Consider the following 14,617-nt stretch of genomic DNA (forward strand, 5'->3'; position numbering starts at 1 on the left):
GTATCAATCTTGTTGGATCGTTGAGAGGAGGAAATTAAGTGATACTGTTTATAAAGTATACACACAGTATATTGTATAGTACTTGTTACCTAGAAGATGCTTACGGAATGTTAACTCTCCTTTTATTGTTGATTTCATTATTATTTAACTTCTTTGAGTTTTTGTCTCCTTATTGGTCACATGGGAAAATAATATCCATATTATAGCGTAATATAGATGTATGTAAAGTGTCCGACAATAAATGGTAATGCCAAAGTCAAGTGTGTCCTAGAGGCTTCTATAACTAAGTCTCAGATAATTGTAGATAAATTGCATTCTGTTAAAAAGTACAGAGAAGTAGTCCTAATGTCAATAATATTGTTCTATGTGGGGAGTTGCTTCCAAATCCCCATTTTGTAAAACTAATATCAGGGTCAAATGAAAGCTACAAGTTAGGAAAGATGTGAGATTCATCTGGGACATGGATGGACAGTCAAAATGTCAGCTCTAAGAAAGAAAAGCAAAAGCCGTTGGTCTCCTGCCTTCCTCAGGAGTCATGGTAACCAAGTTCACCAATTCCTGAGTTAGCTGAGACATTAGACTTTGCTAAGAAAAATGATTTAAACTAGTTAAAATAGAAATGGTTCCAGAAAGCCTTTGAGTGGGGGATAAAATGGTGGGTGTTTCACGGCTTTGCAACAGACTGTTGAGTGTGATGTTTTTTCTCAAGCGTGCCTTTTGTGCTGCTTGAATCATATCAGGGTGGTTGGGGACTGCTTATGCTTACACCCAAGTGGCCAATCCTCCTCCACACACTCCTTGGCAGGCAGAGAAACATGTGGTTGTCTGAAGTTGGTGTCTGGGGAGGCGGTGGTGCAGGGTGTTATATGCAGTGGAGAATGCGGATTCTAGAACAGAAATTCTTTTAAGTGCACACAGGTGGGAAAAACCAAAACATCACAAAAACCCTGTTGTAGGGGTGGGCAGAGACCACCCAGGAGACTCCTGATTCGAGTATGTGCCGTGGTCACATTGCTGTTCCTGTCATGTGCTCTTGTAGGCTGAGGTGTCTCACCATCATGGTGACGTCTCTCCTTCGGATTTCCTCGTGGAGAATGGGGTGAACAGGAGCAGCATGGGATGTTGGAAACCATGGAGAATTAGGCAGAGCATTACACTTAAATCCCAGCTCAGTTTTCTATCAGGTGTGGATCCTGGATAAGTAAATTGACCACCCAAGGTTGCTCTCTTGACTCCACAGTCTGTAAAATAGGAGCAGGGCTGTGAAAAGTAAATGCAGAAATGTGTGTGTGACATGATGTATTGTGGATATTCTATAAATACGTTCAAAAATTGAAAAATAATTTAAAAGTTAAATGTTGGAGACACAGAATATGTCACATCCAAAAAGAAACCTAGCTTTCCAGGCCTCCTGTTCAAAGCATGAAATAACACCCTGGGGAATGTTTTGATAAGTATCTAAAATCTAAAACAGTAGTACCATTTAAAAAGTGACTCTTTATTTAGATTTTACTGGCTTAAAACTGCCTTGGGAGACATTTTCATAAAATAGTGACATACTAAATTAATTTGAGATATAAGTATTAAGGATTAAAGAAACAAACAAAATTCTTCTTCGATATTTGGCATCTCAGTTAATAAATGAATTTTTAACTTTGGTATTCTAAATTATTTGGCTATTGTCTAGAAAAAAAGTTTTTTTATATTTCTGAAAAGCTCCCTACTGACATCTTAATTATGACAAACTAGTTTTGTAGGAATATTATCCTTTCACAACTCACATGAATGCACAAAGATCAATTAATGAATTCTGAATTCCTTGCTTGCATAGAGTTTAAGGTCATAAGTATGAAGACTCAAAATTATTCTTTTTCATAAGGTAGCTTATTTATGAAGAGCAGCCCAAACTGGGTATGTTGACTATTTCAACCTTCTTTTATAGGAAATAAAGATATTAAAAAAGCATTTCCCCAAATATAACCTGTAGCTTTCCATATAGGGAAAGAAAATCCACACCTCACCAAAACAATAGTGTCCAAGAAGAGAGAGGAAATAATATTTATTGAGCACCTGCTATGGAACCAGGAATTGTGCTAAGAACATTAGATGCATGATCTCATTTGACTTTCATGGACTCCATGTCTTGTTAGTCCTTATAACAGCCCTATGACAGAGGTATCCCTTCACAGTTTTGTGTCTCCTGCTTCTCCCCAGTACCACTTCCGGCTTCAATTCCACGTAGAGCAGTGCTTTCCAGAACTTCCATATTGTTGCACACATGGAAAGGTGTATCATTTGCATGGCACACTGAAAAAAAAAAAAAAAACAGTGGAGCATTCTGGAGTATTTAGATAAAGCTTGGTGAAAAAATTTATGTTATTTTTAGTGGTTGATCTAGAGATTACAACATGCATCTCTAGCTTGTCACATCTGTAATAAAAAACTTACTCTACTATTTTTATTTAAGAATTTTAAAATAACATATTTTAATTACCACTCTCTCATACTTTGTGTTCTTGTCATATATTTTACTTCTAAATATGCCAGAACCTTGTATTACGTTGTTATTATTTTTACTTCAAAAGGTCAGTAGTCTTTAAAATGTGTGAGTGTGTTTGTGTGTTAATGTTCTTTATCCCTTATATTTACTGACATGTTTCTATTTCTAGTCTTCTTTATTTCTTCCTGAAGAACTGGGTCCCTATCTAATAAAGTAAAATAATTTATTTTAGTATTCTTTATATAGAGAGCCTTTTGAGGCAATTTGTTTCACTTTTGCCTTTTCGAAAATATTTTTACCTGCCCTTATTTTTGGAAAATAATTCCACTAAACCTAGAATTCCAGATTGATATTTTTTTCTTTTCTATGCTTTCAATGTATCATTCCACTGTCTTCTGGTCTCCATTGTTTCCAGTGAGGTGAAATTTCTATTGTTGTTCCCTATTATGTAATGTGTCTTATTTTAAAGCTTTTAAAATCTCATTGTTTGGTTTTCAGCAGTTTAATATGATGTATGTAAGGGTGTGTTTATTGATATTTCTTTATATTTATCCTCCTTTGGTTTTGCTGAGTTTATTGAATCTTAAGTTGATATCTTTCATATGTTTTAGAAAATTCTAGACCATTCAAATATTTCTCCTGGGACTCAAATTATGTGTTTATTTGAATACTAAATGTATATATATCAACCAGATATCTTGAATAAAAATAGAATTTAAAAACAAATTATTGGATGTTCTCAATTTCAGTGATTCCTTCCTCTGCTATGTTTAGTCTCCTAAAAAACTCATTGAAAATATTCCTTATCTCTGATATATTTTTCATTTCTAACATTTCTATTTGGCTATGAAATTGTCCATCTGTTGCAACATGTTGTTCACTTTTCCCAATTCATCATTTTGTACATTTATTATTATTATTTAAAAATGCCTGTCTGATAATCCTAACAATTCTATTTCATAGGTCTGGTTCTATTTACTATTTTCTCACTTTTCCATGTGTCTTGTAATTTGATTTTCACTGAATTCAGGCCTCATAAACTATAAATGAATAGTAAAGTCTGAAGAAAATAATAATCACATCTAGAAAAGGATAGACCTTTTTTGCCTGGTAGGCCATTAATGAGCAGGTTTGAGACAATCCAGGCTGTAGCTGGTCTAGGCCTGAAAGTTTTGTTGCTTTAGTTAGATTCACTTTATCTTAAGATTCACATTTTCTGATGGATGAATCAGGACCTTCCCTTTAGCAGGATTTGGGATATGAGCACCTGGGGGGATTTTGTCAGTTTTTTTCCCCTGACTTCAACTTCAGCAGCCCCATTTAGCCCCATTTGCCTTTGCCTCATTCATTCCTGTATCTGCCTGCTCGCCCTCTCCCGACTGCCCATAGCCTCTGCATTGTACTTAGTGAAAAGTTTGAGATTTTCTCTCAATTTCCCTGTTTGGCCCTCGGGCTTCAACAGGCCTCATGTCCTTGTGTTTGGGATTAGGTGTCTTCCTCAGTTGACCAGCCCATTCCCCATTAGGAGAAGGACCTAATCTAGTAAGATGAGGCCAATAAGTGTTTGTGGAATTTCTCTTAGTTCTCCTTAAGACTTGAGCAGGCTCAGCTCACCTGCACCTGGGGAAAAAGAGGAAGCATTTTTCTTAGCTCTCCAGATCCTACCCCAGGGGTAGAGAGCTGCTGCCTCATAATCAGTGCCATCACCTGAGTGCTGGGGATTCCCTCAGTTCTGGTCAGATTGCAGCAGGCTCTGCACACCTGTGCATCAGGGTCTCTCAGCTCTTATCCTACCCCAAGCTGTCCTGTGAGAAATCACTGGAGGCCAGTGGAAAAGAGTCAGTGGGTAGATGCAGACTACCCTGTGTCAGAGCTCCTGGGGATTCTAAATCCCTTAAAATTACACTAAAGGATCAGCTTATTATTATTATTATTATTATTATTATTATTATTTTAATTATTATTATTATTTTTAAGCATGGCAACCCTTGGTTGACCTCATAGATTGCAAGGACCTTGTCAGCTTATGATCCTTATTTTTTTAAATTTTTTATGCCTACAGCACCTGGTCTTCCTAGGTGGTCTCCCATCCAAGTACTAACCAGGCCCGACCCTGCTTAGTTTCCGAGATCAGACTGGATTGGGCTGGTTCAGGATAGCATGGTCGTAGACTCAGCTTATTTTGTTATTATTATTTTTCTAATCAGCTTCCTCTTCCATTTGCTGTGCTGCCAAGGATGAAAGCAGCTCTCGTAGGAGGTCACTGACACTTTTTGGATTTTGATTCATTAGGTTTCTTTACAACCTGCATGCTCGTACAGTCTTTAATAAATTATTTTGTAGATTATCTGGCTTGTTGTTGTTGTTAAGGTGGGAGCAATGTTCTTTTGTGACTTTTACATCCCAAGTGGAAGTGGAAGTCAACATAGCTTTTTCTATTAAGTTTTAGGTTAAAATGTTTACAAGCAAATCCTAATTGACTTTTTCATGTGCTCTGTTCAAATTCTCATTATCACCATTGAAAACAGAGTTTCGCGCAGAGGTGATAAAAATTTGAAACCATTTTTTATGACCATTCAACATTTACAAGAGTTAAAGTTGTATTTAAAGACTTTAATAGTTCTTTTATTGACAAATGGTATGTTAAATTTTATTTTATAACAATGCAGAGTTCAAATGCAAACTATCACATGTCAGGTATTTGAAAATAACAACGAAGCTCCAATTTATAGAACATGTGTGGCAAAGCAGTCACGGGATGCTAGCTGGATAGCTAGAAAGAGTACATATCCACAAAGCAACACTAATCTGATATCTGTGAAATAGAGGTTTAGGGCTACAAAGCCTGGACTTGTGCCTGCAAACCGTCCCTAATTACCTTCACCCCAACAAGTCGCACCTTGGGCTGTGAGCCCTCCTCTGTAGGCATTTGGAAAATTAACTCTAGTGGGTCCATGGGTCCCTTGACCATGATGGGCAGCTGAGTGCTTTGCAGCTGGTTGCTAATGTGGAGGTCCAGATGGAGCTATTTTGTATGCCACCTGAGAGAACCTTGGGTCCACCGTTAAACCTCACCACACTTGGGTTACCCTTCAAGGACCCCGAAAGAGAATGCTGTGCCAGGCCTTGCATTTTTGCTACTCCAGGGTTCTACGGATAAGCAGAAGGCTGAGAAATCAGTATCTCAGCATCCACCTTAAACCACTGACATACACTGGTCAAGGAAGCTCAGAGACAGAGTATACTCTCACAGTGCTTCTGGTCCCTCAGCTTGCACTGCCCTTCTCTCACTGAATCCTCTGTTTTGAGTTCTGTTCTCACTTGTAAGGCTGCCAAATAAAAAAAGCAGATAAAAATTACAGATAAGCAATAGGTAATGTTTTAGGATGTCTTAAATATTGCATGGGACATACTTATAAGAATTAGCCATTCTTTAAAATGCTAATGTAACTGGGACTCCTATGTTTTATTTCTAAATCTGGAGGTACCACCCTCAATTTAAGCTTCATTATAATACTAGGTTTATGCCTGGATGTTCATAAATCTAATTATAACAGACCTTATTGTGGGTAAGCACATGCACAATGAGTTATATAGGCTATGAGTTATAAAGCCAAGTGTCAATCAAAATGACCTCATTTGCCAATCACCTAAGAACACCTTTGTAACTACCATTGTAGCCCCAAATATAACGCAGACCTCTCCTTCCCCAGGGGTTACAGCTCTCCATCTTCCCTGGCTGTAACCCATACCCTTACCCCCTCAGAGATACGTAACCTTATTTTCCATGGTTAGCTAGTTTTAGGCTTGACCTGTCCTCTACCCCATAATGTGCTTTTAATAAATGAATATTTCTCACATTCACTGAGTTGAAATTCATTTCTTCGGAAGTGAAAAGGACCTAGAGATGTGCGTGTGACCGGAACTCTAATCAATCCAATAGTAACAAATCGAGTTTAAATACTGAAGCTCTTTTTAAAGTCATTTTGTGCTGCTTTCATTTCTAGCAGGGTAGCAGCCCATGCTGGAGATAGTGTGGTGTAGTTGGGGAATTCTAAACCTAAGGCTTTAGTTTGAATCCTGACTCACCACTTAACTAGCTGTGGACCACTGGACAAACTACCATTTCTACACCTCAGCTGCCCTCTTTGTAAAGGGGAGATGGTATTAGTACAGAGCTCATGAGCTGCTGTGTGCCGGCAGTCAGTGTAGCATCATCATTAGCAAGAGCTCAGTGCAAGCACATCACTCCCACTTTGCTAAAAGGAGACTTAGGTGCTCCTTCCCTTACATTAAACAGGAGATTGTCTCCTCTACCTTTTCGCAACATTTTCCTGATATATCTGTAGATGTCCTGTGGAAAAAAAAGTTTTTATGATAAAATGTTTGGGAAATGCTACACATCACATGCCCCTTTGAAGCATCACAGCACATATTTACACATCAAAGCTTCTGAGATAATCCATTATAGAGAAACTTGTTCTATTTATTTAACCCAGGATTTCAACTTATTTATATATGAAACACCTTTTTTTATGGCCTATCTATTTAACATCCTGCATAACCATTTTCGCCTGTCAACATGCCTGTTAAAACAGTTTCAAAGCAAGGGAGAAAGTCAAGAGGTACTGTTGTTTACAGACATGTAACAAGAAATAAAGGTTGTAGAGTATCATTGAGAGTGATAAAAATAATCAATAGAGGAAGTATGAATAGCGATCAAACTTTATGGAAGCTGGAGATTGGTATGATGGTACAGGTGAGATAAATCTTCATTTATACAGAGTCAGGAGATCTCTTAAATTAGGACACAAGCAAGACTGACATAAATCCATTGTAGGTAGGGCAGGAACTATTTAAACAACTGAAAATAGGGGTGGGGGAACATGGGGCAGAGACTGCTGTCTGCCTTTTATTACAAATCCCTCTGTAAAACTCGATTCTTTAATGAAAAATTTGTGCATGTACTACTACTTGAATTAAAAAATTTTTAAATACAAAAAAAATTTGAATACTCTAAATTCTTAGGCTTGGTTAACTCTAGGCTGGGCCAACCCTAAAACTGATGGGAAAAAAAAGTCTAGGAAATAAGGACTCCCCCTCCCCCAACTCTAACAGCAAATGGAGCTGTGATCAAGCAGTGCTAGCCAGCTGGAACTGCATGTACTTCTTTCTACTTTCTTCTTTTCAATTTTGTGCTCGCTTTAATAATCTTCCCTCCCTCCCTCTTTTTTCTTTTTCACATTTCACGCTGTCCTGCAGCTCTATTTTGCAGTGTAAGATTAAAAAGAAACTAATAAGCCCAGGGCAACTGGCCGGTTGGCGAATTCAACTACTTTACTATCTAACCAATATTACGACTTTCTTTCTCCCTGCACTCCACATATGTCTGCTCCTTTATGGCATTTTTTAGCAAAAAGATTCTGAAAATTCACTAGTAATCCTAAAATCAAAAGAACTGCAAAATGCACCAAGCTTTAGAAATGGGATCCAGCTGCATTGTCTAAGCCCCCTTAAATAGCCAAAGCAAGTCAGGTGTCCTGACTGGGTGATTAAATGATTAATTCTGCCTGGATTTAATTTCTAGCGTTTTCTGAATTCAGCTGTGGTTTGATTAAAGCATTAGTCTTTTACCTAGAAACCTGAATTTGGTTCCCCCTTAGTCTTCAGGTGCAGTTTGTATTAGGGACCACATCAATTAACACAGCTCAGATTCACTTTCTTCCTGAACCCCATTTCCTCTCCTCCTTTTCCAGACACTTTTACTCATAATTGCCCATAAGGTGGCAGACACCTTTTTGTACCAATACCTCCTGTGGTATACTGCAATCCATTTACGTGTCTATGGCTCATCTTATTAAAAGGTACATTTCAGACACACAGATAGTGTATATAATCCTCTCCCTCTGAATGTGGGCAGGACCTGTGAATATGATGAACCATCGCTTCATTGATTAGGTTACTTTATAAGGCAAAAATGATTATCTTATGTAAGACTGTCATAGCAGATGGCAGGATGCAGCTGCTGATGCCTTGATTTTAGTCCACTGAGATGCATTTCGGACTTCTAACCTTCAGAAATGTAACATAATGAATGTGTGTTAATGTTAAGCTAGGAAGTATGTAGCAGTTTGTTACAGCAGCAACAGGAGACATAAAGATTTCAACCATGCCCCATTCTATCTGTGAATATCGATCACCATGTTTACCCCACTCCCCCCACGCCCCAAGAAGACATGACTTAGATTTCCTATCATGGAATTTGAATTTTAGGTGAACTCAGGCCAGGAGCAGAATGGAAGGTGAGTGGACCTAAGCCAGCTCAGTGCAATACCCAGAATAAGGCTCTTAGATGAATTTCGACAGCTGAGATCCCTATAGACTCACCATTCCTGAGGCTGGTCATTCTGATTGCCTTTTGAGCTAGTTAGTGCTCAGTATCTTTATGAATTTTTTTTCTTTTCTTTATTTTCTTAAGCTAGCCACACGCAATTTCTTTTGTTTACAACCAAAAATAAAAAATAAAAAAAATAAAAAAATAAAAAGAAAAAACTTAGCAGCTATCACTTGGTCAGCACATACTATCTTCTCTAGCCTGACTTCCCTTCCAGGTATTGTGCTTTGTCTTTAGTTACATCTTAACTCTTTCCAAGAATTAGCTCTTTACGTTTCTACTCTTTGCAATAACACGTACAGTAATTCTTGATTAAAAGGAAACGGACACAAAATATTAACTTGTCCAATGCCACACACTACATTTGAATTCAGGCCTGGGTCTCTTATTTTCAAAAGTCCATTTGCCCAAACACCGAGCTACATTGCTTGAGAATAAATGATGTCTGTCACAGAGAGGTGAAAGAGATGTTCTTCACAGAGGGAAAAGGAGAATCTAAGGTTAAAGGCAAGAAATAGGCAATGTAGCTATCATAGATTAGAAGCTGAGGAAGGAGACTTTTTCAGAAGGGAGGAAAACCCCTCGCTTAGAGGAACTAATCAATAAGCCAGTGTTGGTTGTTCCTCCCAGTATTGTGTTCTGTGCTGTGATGTTTAGACAAAATGTTAAGCAAAAGAATTATGAGAAACCAAAGACATGGTTCCCATTCCCATGGGAACTTTTAATGATAAGACCAATAGTAGTAAAGAAAAGTACTATTAGGAAGATTGCAGGAAGTAATGCAAGGATATCTCTCAGCAAAGTGTTTGGAAAGTAATGAGGCTAAGTAAACATTTACTCTAATGTCAGGGGAGAGATTTCTTCCTTTAGATATGGTGGTGCCTCCACCTGAGGTTTACCCCAGCTCGCAGTCCTGATCCAAGATTGGTTGCTTTCCTGTTTGCCTGTGTGAAGGAAATCTTATTTTCCTTTTTCAGTTCCTTGGAGGGCTTTTCACTTTGGGCTCCCGCTTATCACCACCAATGCATGTTGGATAATGTGGCAGGATGAAGTTTTCTCCCTCCGTCCCTCCCCATTTGTTTCCTTTCTGAATTGAGTGGCCAGAAGACCATCTTAGATGAGAAAGAAAAAATGTGGGCATAATAATGCATCAGAGCTATATTTTTAGCAACATGAGCTAAAAAAAGGTTGATTAATTTCAATGATTCCCGCTGAGGCTGGATGATTTCAACCCTACAGCCTTCAGAAGAAATGAAAAGGCTAAAACCTTCTTCTCCAGTGTCATTCAGCAGAAGCTGTTACAGTCTGAGTCAGCTGCCTAGAGGAAGAGGTGGGAGCTGGGGGAACGACATAGTAAAAAGACCGAAAGAGACAAGGGAGAACCAAGAGTGGAACCGGAAGGAGGTGGACTGAGAGGCGCGAGAGAGAGACAAGTAAATTCTTTCATTCATTCTATGGATACTTATGGGCACCTAATATATCTCAGGGAATGTGTTCATGGGGAAAAAGAGTTCCTGCCCTTCAGGAACTCACATGACAGTGAAGGCTTGGACAATAGACTGGTGAACAAATGGACAAATGAGATGATTTTAGACAGTGAAAATTCTAAGACAAAGATAAAAGAGGATAATGTAAAGGGGAGTGTCTGGGGGTGACAGTGGGGGAGGAGCAGTAATGGTTAAGACAGCCTGGGAAGGTGTCTCTGAAGAGATGATACTTAAGCTGAGATCTGAATGGTGAGAAGGTAGCAAGTGGAGATGAAAAAAAAATTTTTTTCGCCAGGTGAAAAAGAACTGCAAGTCTATGGCCATACTACCTTGAATAAGCCCGATCTCATCTGATCTCGGAAGCTAAGCAGAGTCAGGCCTAGTTAGTACTTGGATGGGAGACCACCTAGGAAGACCAGGTGCTGTAGGTGTAAAAATTTAAAAAATAAGGGATTGTAAACTGACAAGATCCTTGCAATCTATGAGATCAACCAAAGGTTGCCTCATCTAAAAAAATAAATAAATAAAGAAAGAAAGAAAGAAAGAAAGAAAGAAAGAAAGAAAGAAAGAAAGAAAGAAAGAAAGAAAAGAAAAAGAAAAAGAACTGCAAGTCAACACGGAGGTGCAGAGAAAGACGGATCCAGAAAGAAGAGAAAGTTCAAAGTCATGGTGGCTGTGCACCTGCTGTAGTCAAGCAATGGGAAGTGGACTGTGAGGCTGGACCCTGAGGGCAGAGCTGTACTCCTTGAGAGTACAAGTATGGGCATGATGGTCCATAGTGAGAATTTTCTCTGAGATAGTGGACTCCACCAGTCCACCCTTCCAAATGTCAAGGGGAAGGGCAGGGATTATGACACACCCTTTATTAATGAGGAACCCTAGGCACAGCGTAGTGAGATGATCTCCCAGAAAAACAGCAAATGAGTGGCTGAGCCAGGGCTCCATCCCAAGGGGTCTCCATTACAGTCATGTACTCTTCCCCTTAAGCCACAGGGATGTTCTCTGGACCTGGCTCTTGTGCTGCCTGCTTTCAAATAAAACTCTCTTTTTTCTTTAGTTCAGTATGTTTTAAAGAAACCTTGAGTGACATCGTTCTTAGTTAACATTAATTTTCTTGATTTGATAATCCTCTTATTTCCTCCCATTTCCTTTCTACCCTTCTTTCCTTATTAAGACTGCTTCCCTTCACTTTGTTTACTTAGCTGCTGAACCACCTCAGCAGGTGTCTAGGGGCAGGCTCCTCTTGGCCAGAAGGGAACACAGCCATTTCTATGTCTAAGAGAAAGGGAGGCGGGCTTTTAATTACATTGTCCCTGGAGCACGTGGGTGGCAGGGGTCTAGCTCTTACCCCTTCCTCTCTGCTTATTCTAACATTCCCCCTCACCCTGAGGGCAGATATCACAAGGATTCCCAAGCTTCAAAGAAGGTACCAGAATTCTGTGCAGAGCCTGGTAAGAATGCAAATTCCAGAGCCCTAAAGAGACTAATTCAATGGGCCTGGGACAAAGACCAGGGACAAAGCCCAGGAATATGCATTTTAAAAGACACTCCATCAGTTTTCTCTAGGTCAAATAAAATCTGATGCTGGTAACAGAAATAATCTGACTTGATCTTTTAATTCAAATACATGTGTTAATATGAGTTTTAGAAGTATTATTTAATATTTTTGAATATAATTTAAATTTAATATCGAATAATATTAGATATTATTAAAACTGCTGATGATTCAAGGATACATGTGGTAAAAAAGATTAAAATGATATAGACATAGTTAATTGTCCGCTTAATAATAAGCTGTCAAAATTACTAGAACATCAAGTTGCTGTTTCTCATTTATTTATTAAAAAATAATCTTACTCTTATCAATCCCAGTCAGTACTGGAGATGCTTTCCTCCCCAGAGGCCACAGAATCAAGAAGGCCTAGACAGTGTCTGAGAAGAGGTGAGGGCCCTCTATCCTATCTGCTATTGGTGCCCCTGGGAGCTACATTTTCTAAATTCACAGGTATCCCTTGAATCTGACAACTCTGCTGCTTCCTGGCTGGGCTTGGGGTCTGGGAACCTGGGGGTTCGGGGTGAGGAGGGCTGGGGAACTCTGCCAAGGGCCCAGCCTCTCAGCATGGCCAAGTAGTTATTCCCTCCACCCCACCTGGCAAGTTCTTCTGGAGGCCTCTGCAGAGCTGTGTGAGGGTCAGCACTGCTGAGGGAAGCTTCAGAATTTTTCTCCTTCCCAGTCAGGCAACCACTCAGGAATCTACGGTTATAATAAATTTCCCCAAGGAATTCTGACCAAGGAGGTCCTTGGACCGACTTCCAGTAATGCCACCTTAAGGAATGCATTCCGAATTCATATTTTCATTTGTTCAGTTATTCATTCATCCAATCATTCATTCAGCAAGCATTAAGTGACCTCTGCCCTGTACCAAGCACTGTTCTAGACTCCGAAGAATGAACAGTGATCAAAACAGAAGTCCCTGTGCTCAGGATGCTTATATTTATTTTTCTGTCGTTAGGCAAACAATAAACAAGTTAACAGAGAAATACACACCATTTAGTGTCAGGTGGCGATGGGGATTTAACGGAATGTAGGGTAAAGTAAAGAGGCACTACTTTATAAAAAAGGATGATCGGTCTCTTGGAGCAGATGTCATCTGGGGCAAGGCGTGGAGGGCATGAGGTCACTCTCCAGGGAAGAGGACCCAAGCAGAGAGACTATCGATTGCCATGGCCCAAGGCTTGGGTGTGCTCGGCGTCTCTGAAGGACAACGGGGAGGCCTGTGTGGCTGGAGCAGAACTGTGGAGGCAAGAGGGGGAAGACTGAATTACACAGTTGGGCAGAGTCAGGCAGAAGTCCATTGGGCCAGAACAACTTGGAATTTGCTGGATTTTCAAGGATGAACCCTTTGGATGCTGGTGATAACAGCCATAGTACACGCTGCTGGTGCCCTGACCAGGGCCTCTGGGACTCCTTTTACTTGCTCTGTGTTTGTCCCCCAGCTTCTGTGTGCTTTCAGAGGACTGTCCAAGCTTGCTGCAGGTGTTGCACCTCAGGTAAAACTGAAAGAGCCTGAAGAGCTTAAGGCTTGCCTGTGTCCCAAGACAGCGCCAGCTTACTGGTATGGTTGTACAAAAGTCCACCTCCTCCTCTTCCCAATCCTGCTGCCTGGCCCCACTCTCTCACTGGTGTTTTGTCACTTGTATCATATCTTTGGTTCAAGTTTTGCTTTTGGGAGAACCAACCCCATGACAACCCCCAGGTGGCTAATATCCAGTTAACCCTCTGTTCGTCAGACCATGTGCCCTCGACCCTGTGGAGAGCTGGCTGGCAGCCTCTAGCAGTGAGTCTGTGTGATTTCCACCTGTCTTATACTCCTTTGGCTTTATTTTTCTGAGACTTCTGAGTTTTAATACCTCCCTATCAAGGGGAGTTCAAAGTGCAATTCTTAGGAGCACCTGACGCTCTATCAAACTTTCTCACCCAAGAGAGTTTTGGTATTGGCTCTGGCACCTGCTGGTTGAGTGACTTCAGCTTATTCACATGGGAACTGGTGATAATCAAATCACCTGTCCAGGTGGTTGTGCCAGTTAAATGCCACAAAGCACATTAAGTGCCTGGCACCCAGTTGTTGCTCAACAAATGTCATGACCTGCCTTTCCTGTGCCACCCTTAGATATTAAAACTCTCCTCCCTTATTTCAAGGAGCTGGAGGAAGTCTTTTAAAAATGGTTACACTAATAGCAAACATATATTGCATATTTATAACATTCTTGGAAGAGCGCTAAACACTGCACACATGATCTCTTTGAGCTCTCTTTTGTTGTCTGTGATTTACTTTAAGCATTTGAACCCGACAAACATTCTTGTGTGTGCGACTGTGGTTAAGCAATTGTCCAGGTGCAACTGGCATTCTAATGTGGGCTGAACAAACAGAAGTAGTCAGCTAGCACTCTAATCAGGAAGCCTCTCCAGAGGGCTAATGCAGGCTGCTTCTCTGTGCATCTCCATCAAGATCAGATGCTTTGCTTATTAGCTTAGGGAATGTCAGAAATGTTTCCTTATTGGTGAAATTAGTGGCTTGCTAATTGTTAGAAATGGGTTTCAATGGGGAAATAAAGATCTTCAAGGTATTCGGGCTGGATAGAATCTTTTAGAAATGTTCTCTGCCTTTGCATGAGTTGGGTCTAAAGATCCACAGAGACCTACAGCCCGAATCCTTAGAAATAATTCAGGAGAAC

The 14,617-nt window shown here is 40.0% G+C and overlaps 2 pseudogenes; one reads left to right on the forward strand and one right to left on the reverse strand.

Moving 5' to 3' along the window:
- Nucleotides 1–4,553: 4,553 nt before the first annotated feature.
- Nucleotides 4,554–4,672, reverse strand: LOC118614681 (annotated as a pseudogene).
- Nucleotides 4,673–10,693: 6,021 nt separating this feature from the next.
- Nucleotides 10,694–10,812, forward strand: LOC118614247 (annotated as a pseudogene).
- The last annotated feature ends 3,805 nt before the right edge of the window (nucleotides 10,813–14,617 follow it).

This window comes from Rousettus aegyptiacus, unplaced genomic scaffold (assembly GCF_014176215.1).
Source record: "Rousettus aegyptiacus isolate mRouAeg1 unplaced genomic scaffold, mRouAeg1.p scaffold_m13_p_2, whole genome shotgun sequence".
Taxonomy (NCBI): Eukaryota; Metazoa; Chordata; class Mammalia; order Chiroptera; family Pteropodidae; genus Rousettus; species Rousettus aegyptiacus.